Raw genomic sequence first — 16,603 nt, 5'->3', positions numbered from 1 at the left:
AAACAGTTTAAAACTGGATGACAGCCCACCGTAACAACAGTATGTACAATTAAGAGAGGAAATTGGTGTATTTACTTTCATTAAAAAATAAGCTTCATTATTTTTAACGGTATTGCAGCTTTCGTTTTTGTTTTTTGCGTAAATGAAATTTCGTCTTAAAATTGTTAGTTTTACTGAACCTGAGTTCTATTTTAAGCGTTTCAAAGAAAATTTCTATTGTTCTTTCAATGCATCTCAATTAATTTAAGGGAGACGATAGACATTTTGAATAGTTATTCAGAAGAGCGATTATGGACCCATCTGTTTTGACGGGTCAAACTCACGGGAGTATTAAAACAGAATAAAGCAGCGTAACCCTAAGGTCCAGCCGTGGAGACGAATGAAAGGCATTAGACAAGGTCGGATACCCAAGTAAAACTCCTCTCGAGGAAATAAGGAAGCTCACTTATATAAGTTTCTAGGGTCGCTCAAAGCCAAGAGCTACCCAAAGTCATTTCGCAGCCATTCGAAAGAATTCAGGAAGTTCTCTCGGGTTTCCCACCGGGTCAGCGTGGTGTGCACCGACGTTTCGACGGCTAACTCTGCCATCGTCTTCACCCTGAAGACGATGGCAGAGTTAGCCGTCGAAACGTCGGTGCACACCACGCTGACCCGGTGGGAAACCCGAGAGAACTTCCTGAATACAATACGCCGGGAAAAACTGAGATCCTTCATTCGAAAGAAATTTACCCTCCCCGTGACCTACTGCATCTCCTACTTTAACCTACGTATCTTATTTCATTTTTCCACTTCTTTTCTTTAGTTAGAATAATTAAATGTATTAATGCAGTAGGCCTAAGTTCTGTGCAATGAAGGGGCAGGGCACTTGACTCAGAGAAATCAAAACCATGATTTAAAAGTATAAACCTACAGGAGATGTGCGTTACTAATTTACAGTTGGTGTCCACTCAGATTTCCCTCGCGCGTAGTCACACACCACGACTTCTCTAGTAGGGTTCAGGCACGAAATCCGGTTCGTTGGCCATGGGGGGGGATAACGGCGCAATATTTTTCGTAATTTAAATTTCCGATCATTCAAATGCAATTGGAAAGCTCACTTATGTTATTATAATTATTTGATTAATTCATTTATGGTGTCATTCTTATCCATGACTGTTTAATAAAGGGATATTTCCGATGGATGATTCTAAAATGTAGAAACGCGATGACCACACCCCAGTATGCCGACGCAAAAACTTTGTATCCTCTTTTCCATCCATTCCTTCAGAGTATATTTTCTTTCCTAAGTCTGGCAAGCGAATGTGTTTAAGAGAGATGCAAAGACCTGTTCACTCTTCCTCATGGGGCGTTCAACTACTCTTTTGAACGTCATCCAATTCTCCGCAAATATAGACGCGATGACGCAGGCGTCGTAGGCTCATGGCATATCCGCCTTCACCAATCTGCCCACTTTTAGACTCCAAATGGGAAATCAACACAGATTATTCCAGCGATAAGGTTAAATTGGCACGCATCATATCGGCATTGGTCATAGTAACTTATATTTCATTGTCAAATTTCCCTCATTGGCAATCAAAGAAGACAAGGGTGAAGACAGGGTATTCATGAGACGGAAGGATTCTCATTTTCAAATATTAACGACATATAGTATGAATAGGGCTCCCATCATCGGGCAGAACGGAATATATGCCGTATGAATATTTTAACGACCGCGTATAAAACCTTTTTTAATGATCCATTTAAAGCCCTTTAAATAAACTCAATGTTCGAGATAAAGAACCAAATAGCACACCACTCTAAGACTTGATTTTTTTTCTTCAAAATATATTTGAAAGGAAAAGAGAAGGGAAGCAATCAATGGGAAAATACGGAGACCATTAAAGTTGGAAAGAACCATCGATTTTTGAGAGAATTCAACCTTCAATGGATGGTCTAACAACCTTTTTATTGAAACTAATGATAAATTGATTATCCATAACTTTAAAACAATTAATCTTAACTGTCTGCTATTAATTATACCTTTCGCAAATCTTTGGGGAATATTTTTGAATAGCCTCGCTCTCTCGCTAGCCTTGAATTTTGTTCAGTCGAGTGGAAAGGGATGAAATTAGGGTGGATCGTTGGTTCCCCTTGTTTCCTTTATACTGCTAATCGACGATTTTGATAATTCTGGCTCTATACAAATGTCATCCGTCAGATGGCGATGTTATAAATTCCCAACGAAAATGTCGGAAATGTAAACTTCCGTTTGGTGACGACAATGCTAACTAATTACAATCGAGAAACCTGCCGTGTTAACTTGTTTATTATGGTAGTTTCCTCCGTGACAATTGGATCCAACTGGCAATGGAATATTTATAATCAGCAAAGAGAATGGCACTAGTGAAAAAAGGTAACAATTTTGACTGAGAAGAAACCTCGTTCCTCGCTGATTACGGAAATTAAGTCGCATAAATATAAATAGGAAAAGGTTTTAAAATTTATTTAACTTTTAGGTGTCTCGAAGATTTAGGTCATTGGCATAAAAGGTTTTATGTGAAGTGAGATATCACATATTTGTCATTCAGGCCCTCATTTTTTCCCCATATTGCAACGATTACGATGGCAGGCATATGCAGTAATATACTATTTACCAGTGTAACATTGCAACTGAGGCCAGAATTGAATGTGGTATTCTTTCTTGATCTGCCATGATAAGTATCTGAAAAAGCGAGCAAGAAATGAGTCACCACCTAGACCCAATGAAAGCAAGCTCACCTGTGGAGTTCCGTTGAGTTTGATGTTCCTGCGATTGCATGTATCCTGAATGATTAAAAGCGTAGGCGCATGCGAGCAGAAGGTTACGAATCTAATAGAAAATGAGAGGTTTCCTGGCTTGGACATAAAAGGCTTCCAACAAACACGAACTCGAAACCTACCGTGATTTTTGATGATTACGGCATGACATTCGCCTACACAATAATAAAAATAATAAGAGGGAAATAATTAATAAGTAAAACATTGGGAGGAACGTCAGGCAACTTTTTTAGCTTGGTTTTGATTATTTGATCTTGGATAAATAAACCGCCACTCTCTGCATTACCTGTGCTATTCTTACTTTTCAACCCTTGTTTTTTTTATCGCAATGAGCCTTCCGTTCTTGGCAGATTTCGCAAAATTGGAATAACCGAAGTTGACTCATGCCAATGGTTCGTTTAGTATAGGCGCTAGACTGATCATATGTATTCTAAATTTGTGATAATACAGGTATTTCAATTCCTAAAAATGCAACAGCACAAGTATACAAAATTATCCTTAAAAACTAATCAATTTTAAACTGTTTAAATTATTTATTTACGTAGATATTATACGAATAAAAATTCATTACTCGTTGCCCTTAGTAAGATTGTTCTTCTTGAAACTTTCGTCCCTTTTTTTCGTCATTTCCAGACGACTTGAGACAAGCGATCAAAAAGTGCCTGAACACACCCAAGGACGAGTAGTCACATGATAGCATTTTGTTACCTTTTTTTTCTTGTAAGGAAATGACTGATTTTTATGCCGCCATCATTTCATTATGCAGCTGCAGTCGTGTAATTCAGTGATAGATAATTATATTTAAGATAAGATGCATAAAACTTTGTTAAAAAATCTCTATTTTAAGCAAAGGACCATTATTCGGGTAAATATCTTCGTCGGAAGGAATTATGTAGCTACAAGGAGCAAACAATATGCCATAATTTCAAAGAGTCATTATATTCAAAAGGATCGTGGTTCAATTTAATCATTCCTTTCCCCGAACGCTTTCGCTGAGGCAGGAGATAACAGAACACCAACTAGACACAACTGGTAATACACGATGCATCCTTCCAAAGACAAAATAATGAAATGAAATTCAACCATTACTTTCTGGACTCTGGATTTCAGGTCACCCAGCTTATCTGATCACCCCGCTAAAAATCATTTTCCCCGTGATGTCTCCTTTAATTTCGAAGCCCATAGGTTGAAAGTTTGCCCAAACGAGGCATACGAGTCTAAATTATGCACAACACCGCGTCACTAACGAAGCATACGAGTATAAACAATGAACAATACGTCACCATATTCCCAGTCGCCCGGGTGCTGACTCAGGTTTACTCTCGCGAGGGAAAAATCGATTTCATTTTCGTCGTCGCAAACGGTTGAATCTTTTCTCTTCTGATTCACATTTTGAATGAGTCAGTAAATCTTTTGATATATACGGAATTCCGTTTGACTTTGACGAAGTACGTTTGACTAAATAGGTGCGTCAATTTTTAAATTAAAATTACGAAGGATTGAAATTAATCACTGAAATCCAGACCAATCGAAGGAAAATTAATAATAACAACACATCACTATGAATACCACTAACTGCGTCCAAGCCGAACCAAAGCCATTGACTTGGCTTTGGATATCGACAGAGAAACTTGAAGGTTTTTGAAGCTTGAAGTTGGAAACTTGAAGAATCTTTGCATGATTTGGTCAGTTTTGGCACCCGTTACATTTTTACTTTATTATCAAAATGAGGAAAATTATTGCTAAGTTTTAAGTTCTGGACGCAATGAAACCACTTTTGGATTTCAGATCTTTCTTTCATCGACTGAAATTTTATTTTCAAACCAGCTCCATGTGAAAAGTATCACTTTCATAAGTGATAACAACTCGTAAAAAATGAGTGGAAGCAAACACGCCCTTTCTTTTTTTAACGCAGGAAGTAGCACTCGTTGATTCCTTATATTCACACATATGTGGCGAAGGGCACGGACTACAGGAAGCCGGTTTTAACTCAATTTCGGAAAAGTGGGCGTAACTCGTTTTGCAGCTGAGCGTACGAATCATGACTGTTATCCTCAGCCGCATAAACCAAGGTTCCACTACTTTTAAGGGACCTTGGAACGAGCCTGGTGAGCTTTTATGAGCTGCAAATTTCAGCGGGGCCGTGACGGATTGTGTCACCAACAGGCGAACTATTTTGAGGAAATGCAATCCATTTCGCACCTACTTCAATGAGGTTATCGGTAATAAAGGCGACAACAATTGATTTTATATTTTGATTCTATCCCATGCATCATGTACCTGAGAGGGATTTGTGGCAGTAAAATACGACTAACCCAGTGGGAATACAAAATGTGATTGAACGTGTGGTCCGTCGAGACGGGCCACGAATCCAAGGGAAACAGGATGGAATAAGTACCGTGGAACGTCATACAATGACTCACAGACTCGTTGGATAAATCGCCCGATTTGGATGCGCCAAGAAACCAACCGACGAATCTGATAGGGGCGAAACCTCTTTCCCACATTTGGACGGGTGATGTTGACAAAAATAAGGGTATAATGAAATTAGATAATAATGTGGAATGTAGGTGATCGGAATGGTGCGTTGATTAACGCACTGGCTTCCTACCCATAGGGCCCTGGTTCGAATCCCGGCTGATATTTTTCAGTAGTATCCCGGTCCCTACTTGAGGTGCTTTGTGGAGAGCACTGAGTGGCTACGCCGTCCGTCGGATGGGGCGTTATGCTGCTGACCCCTTGACAAGAGTAGGCTAATGCCGACGCAGGGTTTCTCTCCACCCTTCCTCCTTTCCCATCCATACCCAATGGCCTAAATGACCTCAGCTATAAGTCACCTCCTCTAGAAACTACTACTATGAAGAATATTTTGCTCCAAATAGGTAGGTAAATCACAGAAAACGCCGGTATACCGACACATTGGCAAATGAGTATTCGATAACATTTAATGAATCTATGGTGATAAACAGGGCATTTTTAATTATAATGAGTTGACCATTTGTTCAAAAAATAATTTCCGGTATGTATGATTTAATTTTCATATGAAAATTGCTTTACAAGGTGGTACAACATTATTCCTTGCTCAATGCGTTCGTTGATAGAGGGCGCGGTATTGGATATGGTATAAACATTTGAAAGGACTATTCTTTTCCAAAAAATCAATTAATACACACGTACAAAATAAAAAATACGAGGCAAGTAACGAGCAAGTTACATTCATATTTCATTAATAACCAGCAAAAGAAAATCACAGGTCGCTTACGCTTGATTAGGAAAAAGGAACGAACTGGTATTCGTATTGTTGTCATGAAACTTGAAAAAGGGAAATGGGGGCATGATTATGGGACAAGGTAAACTGGTCACTAACCAAAATAGTAGTTACCTCCAGTTATGCTATATTCTTAATAACGAATATGATTGTAGTTCTTGCAAAATATTCCTAGACCGTGGCGCAGGTATTTTTAGCAAGGCAGTGATTCCAAAATTTTCTCCATCAAAATATTTTTTTTCAATCGGCTGCCGATGTTAGGAATTCCAATGTTCCCTGCTTGAAAAACACCCACATGCTGAGCTTATTCCCGGGAAAAATATAGATTACATTGATAAACATCGTCCTACTTCTTATATTTCTGCACTCGGCATCCGGACGTATACGTTTTATGGGCGTCCACGCCAGTTGTGTAAACATGTCTAAAAAAAACAAACTCAAGTTATTCGATCGCGAAACGAAACTCGTGCTGGAATCAAGGGAATTTACGTAGAAGTGGAGACGCCCATCGAACTCGCAAAGAACAACCAGGCGAATCCACCAGCTGCGTGATCACATAAAGGGTTCCACGAACACGCAGCTCCTTGTAGCCTGTTTGCGTTAAGGAAGCCACCATGCGCATGCGGTAAACATAGTCGCGGAATAAAAATAGTCAAAGAAGCAGAGTGAGGTCAAAAGCAAGCAAGCGATGTTGTTGCCAGGTTTCCGCTGATGCAGGCCGGTCACTGACCAACTGCAGTAGTTTTTCAGCGGTGGTTTCTTTGACGCTGTTGCATCGCTAGGGGGTGTTTTAAATGGGCATGGGAGGGCAGGAGGAGGAGGGGAGTTAAGAGGAGGGATGATGGAATAAAAGGATAATGAGGGCTGAGCGAATGGAGTGGGAGGAATTCCACGACTGAGAGAGGAAGTAGTAGTAGTTTTTAGGGGAGGCGACCGACAGCTAAGGTCATTTGCGCCATAGGGGATGGACAGGAAAGGATGAAGGGTGGAGAGAAACCCGGCGTCGGCATTAGCCTACTCTTTACGAAAGGCGCCAAGGGGTCCGCAGCTTAACGTCCCATCCGACGGACGCCGTACTCACTCAAAGTGCCCTCCACAAAGCACCTCAAGTAGGGATCGAGATACCTCTGAAAAATATTCAACACCGCCGGGATTTGAACCCGCGCCCTCAGGGTGGGAAGCCAGTACGTTAGCCCCCGCACCATCTCGATCCCCCTGAGAGAGGAGTAAGGGCGACCTACCCGATAGGGGGGGGGAGGAGAATGGAAGCCGAGTCGGCACAGGATAAACAGGACGATAGCCACAGATAGCGCGAACGGGGTGCGATGTCCCGTCGTTGATGACGAACAAACATCACTCGACGGGAAGCGGGGGAGAGACACTTACTTCATGCGAGCGACATTGGGAGGAGTGTCTTGGATCACGCGTCCCTTCCCTTTGCTCTGGGGCGAAAATTTCCAGCATGGCATCTCGTCAACATGCAACAAAAACACGATTAAAAAAACTGATGGAAAGGTCACGAGGAACACTTTCAGAGGTTGTTTTGTTCCACGCTATCAGTCCAGAAGAATCACTACATTTTATATTGCCATTTCGGTCGCATTATTGCCATCATAATGATCAATCCTCAGCAGGGGACTTTATCCAAACCAACAATGATAACAATGTGGAAAGCCAACTTTATCAAAACAATTGTTTTTTAATACGATAGGACTAAGAGATAATGAGGCAGGCATTTCGCGAATTATGACGCGTATATTATTATTGGAAGATCCAGAGAGGAATTCTAGGATTGTAATATAAAGAAACAAGTCTCGAATGATTTGGGTGAGAGAAGCTGTGTGTGTACGGATAGGATAATGGATTGAGGCAACGTATTCAGTCTGACGCTGTTTGGTGAGTGAGTCGGAGGGAAAGAGTGGCGTTGGTGGAGGACCGGCGGGGAGTTCTCTTCTAAATCTAAGCTCAACGACATGAGCTCAATTCATGCGTCAGGGTAAGCGGGCCTGTTTTAATACTCCGCCTGCTGCTCCTCACGATGTTCCGATGCCCGAAAACCTGCACCTGTCTAAGGTGAAACTGAGCAGAGGCACCGACCGCATTCCATTATAAGACCTTGGTTGTAGTAGCCGGACGCTCTCTACCCACTAACTAGCTAACACACGGTGCCCATTGAGATACAGGCTGAACTGCAAAATACTCATTCTATATACGTGATCCAATGCCAGTACCGGCGCTATCCATTAACATCTTACGACGTCAGTTAATCATCTGTCCAGCCACTATGAATCATCATTATCAATTTGACGTCCATTTCCGCCGAGGCCACTAACTCTAGAGAATCTCAAGCTTGCATGCATGTATGACTCGATTTCAGAGCTCGGTCTCAAGAGATCCAGACGATAACCAGACCATCAAGGCATTTAAACTGTTCACGCCTTTTTCTCACCACTCCCATAAATGAAACTGACCTGAAAAATGTCTTGCATCAATCGGGACTTTCCTTCGGTACATTTTTGAACGAATAATTCAATTCGCCGGAGGTTTCCGTCAGACATTTAAACCGCGAAATCTACATTTTATGCATTTGGAAAGAGGCCGCCGCTGCAACTTAAAATTGGTCGCCATCTGTTAATAAAACGATCATTTTCTAGCATTTAAAAATACATATACTAGAGGTACTTCTCCGCACCTATAGTATATTACTGACTATGCCTTCTCTGTATATTATGTCATATTTTTTCGCCCTTTATTACTGCCCTCCCCCCACTCCAACTCTTACGTAAAAATCTACACTATGCTTATTATCAAACAAGCTTCTTTGTCCATAAATAGAATAAAAGGGAAGTTGCAGGAAAGTGCTGAAAGTCTTAAGCAAGGAACCAAAACTGTTGCGGGTAGAAATTTTGCAAGAAATTTTGGACTGCGTACAGGAAGATGAAGATTTTTTCGGCAATTTTATAACCTAAAAGGATAGCTCAAAAGGAGCTCAAAGGATATCGGTTCGGCTCCATCGAGGCGGTTCAAGCGGTGACGACAAAGGCACTCAACAATATTCTGGAAAACCGACTTCAGGCGGTCTTTTGACCAGTTGAAGACGTGCCGAACTAAGTGTAATGATGCAGGAGGAGTGTATTTTGAAGATTATTAAGTAATTGTAATGATAACTGCAATAAATTTTGATTTTTGGAACCAGTCCCGATACTTATTGTATGGACCCAGTTTATGAAAAGATTTGCTACGATTTGATCAGTTCAATTGAATTTTTGTGCTGAAAAAGTGCACTAACACCAATCCAGGAGTGAGCCCCCCAAACTGATAATAGAAGTTAAACCAATGTGTATATAGAGATATAAAAAATGGAAATTTGCCATTTTTTGTCATAAAATAGCATACCATAATTTAAACCTGAAGAAATGCTAAACGTGTCTTTAATTTGCAGGCTATACCAAAGGCAACTCTTCTCCATGACAGCAGAGGTAAGTAATGATCATTTTCTTTATATGAGCATATTTTTGTTGAAGAGAATTTTAATGAGTAGAGGTAGGTAGCTTTTGGTTGCTACTTTATATTGTTATGAATTCTAAAACAATCCTAAACATCGCCAATCCCTTTACTTTATCACCTATTACAGTTATTGCTATTATTGATATTGCTACTATTGAGATTATTTCCCCACATTCTTCCTCCTTTTTTTCACCTCTCCATATCCTACTATCTCTCACCGTAGACCTCAAGTTGGAGAGGTATATTGAAAAAAAGAGGATTTCATAAAGCAAATAGATTTTAAAAAATGAACCAAAGAAGTCTTGAGTCCAAAAATTATAAAAATAGGGGCATATATGGAGCCAAAATTTTCTACAAAATTTCTCCTATTCCTGACAATTCTCTTGGGGTGTCAACATGGGCGATTTCCTGTCTTTTTTTATTGTACTTGGTAACGATATTCATGGATTTATAAATATACGAGGGTCATCCGGAAAGTAGTACCCGTTCGTGCCGCATGAAGTGCTGACGACGCGAGTAGCCGCTGGACGAGGTCAGATAGCTTCAGTGGCTTGTCTGCCTTCTCTGAGCCAAGTTGCGTGACGCTAGCATTGCCTGTGTTGTTTCTGTGATTGTTTACAATGTTTAAAAAAATTGAGAACGCCGCCAGTTGTGAAGTGAGGGCAGTGATTAAATTCCTCAATGCAAGAAACGTTCGCCCATGTGATATTCATCGCCAATTAAAGGAGGTGTATGGAGACAATGTAATGGACGAGTCGTCTGTTCGGCGGTGGTGTCGCAACTTCAACATGGGGAGGGGGAACACACACGACGATGAGCGTTCGGGGAGACCGTCTGTCATTACAGACCAACTGGTGAGCTCAGTTGACGAATTCGTGAGGAACGATCGGCGCGTCACAATTGATGACATCTGTGAGCATTTTCCCAATGTTTCTAGAACAATTGTTCATGAAATTGTTAAACACCATCTGCATTATGCAAAAATTTGTGCAAGATGGGTCCCTCGCGTATCTCAATGAGCTGGCGGCGAAGGACTATGCAGCAGGAATACAGAAACTTGTCACACGTTATGACAAATGCCTTAATTTGCTTGGAGATTATGTTGAGAAGTAGTTTAAAGTATCCTCTTTCAAATAAAATTTTTTATGTTTGTTAATATTTACTTTTGTGTCTTTATTTCACGAACGGGTACTACTTTCCGGATGACCCTCGTATAAGACGTGTGAATATAAATTTCCCATGGCACCAATGCTTCAATGTCATTTTTATCTGCTCTTCTGATATCAAGTCAAATGAATTCAGACTTCAATAACATAACCAAATGGTGCACGTAAAACTTCATTAACCTAAATTCAAATAAATCGTAAGCTATACTGATTGGATATCCTTAACTGCTAAAAATCCATCGCTGTATTTCAACCACTCAACTTGTATCTTCAAGCCACACTCATTCCATTTGAGAACGCTGTTACAAATCCTCCTTATGGATGGAAATTTCTCATGGTCTTCACAAGTTTTTAAAACTTGCAGAACTGTCAATCAATCCCTCCACTTCCTTAGGAAACATCAGTTTGTTATGCCCATCACATTAAGAAAAGCAGATAGTTTCTTCTCTCGTAATTCCTGACTTTGATTATGGGGACATAGCGAATCAAGGCCTTTCAAAAGAGCCGTCAGTAAAACTACAAAGGGGATTTTAACTCATGTGTATACTTCATTTACAATTTGAAAATTACAGATCACATTAGAGAATATTTTAACAACCTTAAAAGGCTATTTCTGGATCCTCGCAGGAAACTCCACATGCTGTCCTTAATCTACCAAGTACTAAATTTTACAAAATACTAAATTATATCTTAAAACCCCTCAGTATTTTACCGATGACTTCAATAGCCTTGGTAGAATACACAAACTAAATACCAGAGGTAATCATGAACTCGTTATCCCTCATCACAGAACAACTACATACAACCAGTCATTTGCAGTAACAGCATGTCGTCATTGGAATGAGCTATCATCCATTATAACTAATGCACCTTCTCCACCATCATTCAAGCTCGCACTTCATAAATGACTAATTTCCCAGCAAACCAACCAGTAAAAATACAGCCGTAAACAGACTTCGAGATCCTTCCTTTTTCTTTCGCAGGAGCATCATACTTTTTGTTGGCAATTGTAAATATAACCAGGAATATCGTTTTACAAGTATTGTTTGCATGTATTGGTATGTGTATGGATATATATTTATATGTATTATATGTGTGCATGTTGTATATATTGTGTTATAGTTATAAATTAACTAGGCTACTAATGCATTGTGTTGCTTTGTTTCAGTCCTAAGATGATATATGTATTAATTTCATTGCTATATATGTACAATTTGTGTAATTTATCTGTAAGTTTAATATTGTAAATGTGTGATGAGGGGTTAGGTGGTAGAAGTGACTCCATGGTTGCAATCTCACCCCAAAATAAAGATGACTAACTATCTATCAAGTTGGTAGAGGAATAAAAGTAGCTTCACCCATAAAGTAAGGAAGGCTAGTTCCTTGGGTCCCAAATCTGCAGCGTAGTTTCGGTACATGCAAATCTGACTGGTAACAACGAGCAAATGCAATTCCTTCTTGATTCTTTATATATCATTACATTTTGCCCATTCTCCCACTTTCCCCCAATGTCCCTGACCTACATTGACCTCCTTTAAGATTAACTCCTATTTCTTATTGAACAATACTCAGAAAAATAGCTCATGGAAGGACTGAAGATATTATATGCGAGCACATTGTTATTTTTAAATTAAAAATTAATTGAAAAACTACAGGGTTCCGGTCCTCAAATACACCTCCCTCCATTTTTTTTACAATGACCACGCCAATGTTTTAATTATGACCTTCCTCTCCCACTCAGACACACCACAACAGCTTAAAACTCTCGAAGAGCATTATGCCTGGCTTGAACTTGCTGCAGTAGGAAATACCCTCCCCCTCTGAAATGCTGGAATCTATGATTGAAATTTTTTTGGAATATCCAACTCCCACCCAAACTACCACACAAGCCAATTCACAATGGACTCCTTAATTGTAGACTTGCATCTGCTCAAAAATTGCAACTTTTTACCATGAATCATCTTGCAGAAATTTTCATAAATCTCCTCTTTTCAAATGTTTTGTGTCCTTTCCTCAACTCCCTTAAACTCAAACACAACCATTCTATACCATAAATGCTCACTTGGACATCACAATGCCAGATAAAGGCTCCACAGCAGTTGTTCTCAATACTTCAGGTTCACCAGAACACAATTCACCGGACAAGTCTCTTCATTCCTCATTCTAGAAAACCATCTCCAACAACCCTAACTCATTCAAAGAACTGATACCAGAAGATGCCGCAACAGTAACTTTTAAATAAAATTCTGCAACCCTAACCCAAATTTTCATGCTCAACTTCTCCTCCCCAAACATACCTCACTTTATTATATTTCCAAAAATGGATAAAACTGATGACCAAGTGTTTCTTCCTGCAGCTCCACGAGAGAAATAATCTCCTCCTTCATTGATTGCTAGCCCAACCATTAGTCCACTCTCTACCTTCCTATGTGAAAGACATACCATTTCTTCATATCTTCCACAATCACCTCTCTTCATAAGGAAACAACATAACTTTACACCTCAATTCCCCATGCTAAGGGTTTTACATCCTTCTGTCAGTATCTATCCAAAAGCCCCACTCCAATATTTATATCCCCAGAAATAGGTTTTCTCTCAATCTCTCCTACAATTCCATCTCATTCCATAATAAACATAACCTTCAAATCGTAAATTGTGTAATGGGAAGAAGATTTAGCTCTCCATACTTCCACTTCTACCTTCGTCACTTTGAAATAAAATTAACTTCCCATTTCTCCCATAACTCCTACTTTAGTTAAGGTACATGCAGGTATAACCTATTCCTACTCTTACCACATATTATTGATTCCCTAAATTCATTAATTTCCCTGCTAAATGCTTCCTCTGGTATCTTCTTCCTAAAATAACATCCAGCACACCCATCTTCATCAGCACTCCCTGCGCACTCAGTCCTTCAAATATATGTGAAAAGACCCAAGTTCATCTTTCTCTCATCCTACATCAACCACAAAATAACTACTCACAAAATTATCATATCAATGTCTCTCCACCACCTTTAAACTTCTAACTAGTTTATCTAACATCCTGAAAAACACAACACCACTATCTAATTCCTTCTCTTCCAACAAATCCACACTGACTTCTTGGACTCCAGCAAAGTAATCCACCAAGTAAAATACACCAAACACCTCAATCTTCAAATAATCAATCATACTTCCTTCAACCCTTCTTTCTAATCAGTCCATCTGCCAATTACCAAAAGAGCATCCCAACATATCATTTCTTTTAATGAATTATTCAATGCCTCAATTTTTGCCTCCCTCCACATCACTAAAGCTGAAAAGTCTTGAAGCGACGGGCATTCAGTCCCTGGGTGTATTTTCAGAGACATGCCTGAGCATGGCATTGCCGACCCCGGTGGCGGCGGGGTAACGTCCTCGTCTGCCATTCCAAGGGTCGCGGGTTCAATTCCTGCCTGGGTGAGTTTCCTTCCATCTAGGGCTTGGGTGTTTGTAAATGTGACCATTGTTGTCGTTGTTAATAGTTCTATGTAAAAGGCCAAAATGTGCTGTTTTCGAACTAATACTGAATAAATAAATAAATAAATAAAAATGGCTTACTAGGAAATATGTTGCCCTTCAACATTTCCCTTCTCCCATACCTCCCTTTGCCCTTCACCTGTATCCTAGGTCTAACCCACCCCTTACACACACCATGGTAATGCTCCATGGTCAAAAATAATTTTTTATTAATTTAAACAAACACCTTTTTGGTGCACATGTTAGTCAGAAAACATGGGCGATGGCAGGCAAGGGAAGTGCTTTATGATCCAAAATTCTAAATGACATCATCTGGCCTTGCTTATCCCCAGCCCTTTCACTCCTTAACTATTATTAGAGGTTTCCAGTTCTTATGATAGGACTCTGAATGCATCCATATAATTATCTACATTATATCAACATCCATAAATTAATTTTTTGTGATTTCAGAAATGGAACGGATGGAGCATGCTGAACATTACCCAAGCTACAGAGTAAGTTGCATAAACATTACTTTTTATAGTATTTTAAGTCCTCTAATAATCCCAGGAAAAATTGTGTTTTATGCAATGGAGAATTTTACAAAATAATACCATGCTGCCTCATCTCAAAGGACTGAGAACACCTAGTAAGGAGAGCGTTTTTGCTACTGGTTCAAATCCAGGCAACATCTATGGATACCCTGATTAAACTCAGAGAGTCCATTTTCATTGAAAACAGAGGAGTGATGATAAATCTTCACAATTCATGTTCACTAAAGTTAGCCATGTGACTAATTACGAATATTCTATTGATGTTTTTCAAATTTCAAAACCCAACATGAGATCCCCGTGCAATCTGGAATCATTACAGCCAAGTCATAAGATCTGTGATTGGAAACTATGCTATGGAGAAAAGTCATGTTGTTGTAGTAATTGCAACAAAATACAAAAAAGATACATGATTATGTCCCAATAGTGTGTGGGAAAACTGCTGGTGAATCAGGGAAATGAACTTGTCTCACATGGTGTTATTCTAATGTATGAGATTCAACCATTTAACACCACATACTCGCATGGCTAAGTTTGAGGTGGAAGTCATCCTGTTCACAAATGAAAATCCAATCTTTGGGTTGATTGCTTTGCTGTTTCCATTGGTTCATGGCCTCAGGTGTCAGTAATTTTACTCATTCATGGATCACTCAGCTTCATGGGCATGTTGGACAATCAACTTCTTCACAGCACATTCGACAAATCCAATCATTTTCTTATCAATTGTTCTACATCCCTTATTATTATATTCTGACATTTCCATAGCAATGTAAAAAGCATTATACATATACATTTCTTCCTATTATGAAGTAAATTGGCTCCTAAATAAAGTAGTATTTACCTCCTTCAAAATATCGTGCATGCAAGTAGTGATCATTAATCTATATATATCTGATATACAGGTGAAGCGGCAGAATCCAATGGATCCAAATGGGGGGGCAATGCCAGGCATGCCACAAGGGGCAGCCCAATTCAAGGCATCAATGGAAGGAGGCATTCCTGGGAGTGAGACAGGTTCAGCCAGCCAAGCACCTTTCCCAAAGCCAGACTTTGGGGGTAAAATGGGCTAGCTTCCTTAGCTACATTGGCACATGGATTCTGAACATGTGCACTCATCAGAATAAAATTAAATGAATAGAAAAGTTCAATATTTATGGAACATTCATTTATCAAATCCATGAGCTACCAAAATAAAAATAATAGTTGGCAAGGAAAAATTAAATAATCAGCAGTCTTGTGAAGTCGGTATGTTTTTCATGTAATGATCGATAAAATATTCATTTTGTGGTACTTTTTGGGAAAGGTTATCTCTCATGTCAAAGGTTATATGACAGTATATTCTATTGTTTCAGGCTTCACTTCGTGGAAGTATTTAATATCCATTACTAAAAAGGAAAGGAAGACTCGTACTTTTCCACAGATTTTATTATACGGTACAACGCGTTTCACCGACTTGCGGCATCATCAGGTACAAATTTGCAAAACAGACAGAGCAAGCATATATACCCTCAGGACAGAGTGGGGGCGGGGAGGGTTGGAAGGATTTGAGAGGGGTGGGGGCTCGCAGGTGCGTTGATGGATTGTTTTGACCATTTCCAGGCTAGTTTTTCTGAGAGGAGTGGGGAGGGGTATGGGAACAATTGCTCATTACAAAGTGTCGTGTTGGGGTTTACCAAGTGCCTTCTAATCTCTAATTGCTCGAGAGCGTCCATTTTTAATCCTTTTGGGAGTGTGTGTAATATCTCTGGGACAAAGTCACTGCTGTGGTTGAATTCTAGTAAATGCTTGGCGAAGAGAGAGTTGTTATTCTGATTTTTGTGACACCTAGCGTGTTCC

General features: G+C 39.7%; 1 long non-coding RNA gene across 1 annotated transcript; it reads left to right on the top strand.

The window, feature by feature from the left end:
* Positions 1-9,505: 9,505 nt before the first annotated feature.
* LOC139694396 (uncharacterized) lies at positions 9,506-15,875 on the top strand. The gene is made up of 3 exons (XR_011702129.1): positions 9,506-9,543; positions 14,688-14,731; positions 15,670-15,875. It is a non-coding gene; the product is annotated as an uncharacterized lncRNA (long non-coding RNA).
* The last annotated feature ends 728 nt before the right edge of the window (positions 15,876-16,603 follow it).

The sequence above is a fragment of the Hetaerina americana genome, unplaced genomic scaffold (assembly GCF_022747635.1).
Source record: "Hetaerina americana unplaced genomic scaffold, ioHetAmer1.1.p SCAF_5, whole genome shotgun sequence".
Taxonomy (NCBI): domain Eukaryota; kingdom Metazoa; phylum Arthropoda; class Insecta; order Odonata; family Calopterygidae; genus Hetaerina; species Hetaerina americana.
Note: the sequence above shows the minus strand (reverse complement) of the source record. Positions and strands in the feature narration are given on the sequence as shown.